The sequence below is a fragment of the Priapulus caudatus genome, unplaced genomic scaffold (genome assembly GCF_000485595.1).
Source record: "Priapulus caudatus unplaced genomic scaffold, Priapulus_caudatus-5.0.1 Scaffold1178, whole genome shotgun sequence".
Classification (NCBI taxonomy): domain Eukaryota; kingdom Metazoa; phylum Priapulida; class Priapulimorpha; order Priapulimorphida; family Priapulidae; genus Priapulus; species Priapulus caudatus.
This window is the reverse complement of record NW_014578239.1, coordinates 74,832-77,352: the sequence shown is the minus strand read 5'-3', so window position 1 is coordinate 77,352 and position 2,521 is coordinate 74,832. Positions and strand designations below refer to the sequence as shown.

General features: G+C 44.7%; 2 long non-coding RNA genes across 2 annotated transcripts in view; one reads left to right on the top strand and one right to left on the bottom strand.

Annotated features, from left to right (window-relative positions):
• The window catches only part of LOC106815699, a 9,211-nt gene extending 8,330 nt beyond the window's left edge, over positions 1-881 (top strand). Inside the window, exon 3 of the long non-coding RNA XR_001394774.1 lies at positions 568-881. This is a non-coding gene — a long non-coding RNA (uncharacterized LOC106815699). The remainder of the gene's footprint in view (positions 1-567) is intronic.
• Positions 882-897: 16 nt separating this feature from the next.
• LOC106815700 lies at positions 898-1,227 on the bottom strand. The gene is made up of 2 exons (XR_001394775.1): positions 1,034-1,227; positions 898-1,002 (listed from the first exon to the last, which is right to left on the bottom strand). It is a non-coding gene; the product is annotated as an uncharacterized LOC106815700 (long non-coding RNA).
• Positions 1,228-2,521: the final 1,294 nt, after the last annotated feature.

Genomic DNA, 2,521 nt, shown 5'->3' with positions numbered 1-2,521 from the left:
GAGAGAGAGAGAGAGAGAGAGCGAGAGAGAGAGTGCGAGAGCGAACGAGCGACAGAGAAAGAGAGAGGGAATGCGAGAGAGGGGAGAGATAGATAGATATATATGCAGAGAGAGGGAGAGAGAGAAAGAGAGGGCGAGGGATAGAGCGAGAGAGATAAAGAAAGGGAGAGATCACGAGCAGAGAGATAGATAGATAGATAGATAGAGAGAGAGATATACATATATAGCAGGAGAGAGCGAGGGAGGGTCAGAGAGAACGAGAAAAAAACGAGAGAGAACGTGAGAAAACGAGAGAGAACGAGAGAGCGCAAGAGACTGAGAGAGCCCGAGAGCGAGAGGAAGGGAGAGCCAGAGCAAAAGAAAGAGAGAGAGAGAGAAAGAGAGAGAGAGAGAGAGAGAGAGAGAGAGAGAGAGAGAGAGAGCGAGCGAGAGATAGACACAGAGAGAAAGTAAGAGAGAGGGAGGGGTAGAACTGCACAAACATCATTGTCAGTGGCAACTGATCCGTCATCTGCCTTTCGTTGTCGAATTTCATATTAATTTCATGGACATAAAATATTTTTTTAGTGCCAATCGCCGCGCCGTAACCGGATAAACATACAGAGGACACGGAGAATCGACATGTTTTCAAGGCAACGTCGAGCAGCGAGCGATTCAGTGGTTACCGGTCTCCAGTTACGCATACCACGAAGTGCGTAGAGCTATACGTACACGTCTGATGCGACCTGAGTTTGGAGATATTATTCATACTGATTTCATTACGTAAAGTAAAACGTCTCCTCATATAGCGTAATTGCAAGAGCGTATTTTCACCACAAGTTGTATTCCCTTTAGAGAGATGCCATTCGTAAAGAGCTATGATAAACGCGTTGTTAACTAGCTATATTCTCTAATTCCTATTATTTAAATATTATTAGAGGATATATTGGTTAAATTAAAGCATGAACGCGTGATTAAAAGCTTTAAGTAAAACCACCAATGTATATCAATTTGTAAATGAAACTTTAAACTAAAAATAGTGGTTGTAAAACACTTTTGACCTTATGGTAAAATAATTCATCGGTCAGCCTTTTAGAAACGAATGTCGTTACAAATTTCATATGTAAATAATACATTGGATCTAGTTAATATTCCACTCAGTCACTGATAAGTCATGTTTCTGAACATGTGCTCTCACACGTCCCCGTGATTTGCCGCGTATGATTTGTACGCCTGCGGGCCACTGTCAGAATCATACACTCGTGACTCATACATAGCCCATAGCAAGCAATTAATGTCAGGATAATAATATCAAATCGTCCAGGTTTTTTGGATTTTTAACTAGTTGAGAAACAATCTTATCAGGTGAGAATTTGACGATACATTTAGTCCCGTTAGTACTTACTATTAAAGTAAAAAAATGGCAACAACATTTTTTACAAATATCACCATAGAAAATTCGTGACTTAGTCAATTTAATACAGAAGCCGTGTAGATGGCTGCTCAGGTCGGTTTCAGAAATTGTTCTCCTCAGAATCAAGGAATCTACATCTTGCTTGCGGCGTGCGCCCACGTTTCACGCCGCACACTGGTCACACGGTCAAATCGCTTCCCGAATATCATCGTCATATTTAATTCGATTTAAGACTCGTGAAGAGACTTATTTTTAGAGACTCGAGAGATATTTTACAATATTTACAGTCATTTCCTGGGTATTATTATTATTATTATTATTATTATTATTATTATTATTATTATTATTATTACTACTACAACTACTAATACTTTTATTATTATCATATTTAATATTTAAGACAAACTATTATATTTTACGATATTTATTTTGATATCTAACTTATTTTAATCAGCTTATTTTTATACGGTATTTTTATCGGCATTTTAATGATTTATTTTTCATCACGTCGCGCCGTGCCACTCCCTGCCCCTTCACCTCTCACGTCGCGCCGCGCCCCTCACCCCTCACGTCGCGCCGCGCCACTCCCCGCCCCTTCACCTCTCACGTCGCGCCGCGCCGCGCCCCTCCACTCCCCTCACCTCTCACGTCGCGCCGCGCCACTCCCCGCCCCTCACCCCTCACGTCGCGCCGTGCCACTCCCCGCCCCTTCACCTCTCACGTCGCGCCGCGCCGCTCCCCGCCCCTCACCTCTCACGTCGCGCCGCGCCCCTCACCTCTCACGTCGCGCCGCGCCGCTCCCCGCCCCTCACCTCTCACGTCGCGCCGCGCATCTCACCTCTCACGTCGCGCCGTTATTACATTACCAAGAGCCAACGGTCAACTAACTGCCCAGACCCTGTAAGTGCCCGTAGTTTTGCCCTCCCAAGGAGCTAAATATAACAAGGAGAGGAAGCGCCGCCATATCTGCCCCAAATTTGGGTTCGGCAGAGACCCTAGAACAGATTAGTGTTCTATTGTCTCTGGGTTCGGTCTGCACAGCCGTTTCAGCTGATTATGGTCCATAGATGGCGCCCTTGAGGCGAAAAGCACACCGCCCCGTCCTCTCCTTATATTTAGCTCCTTGTG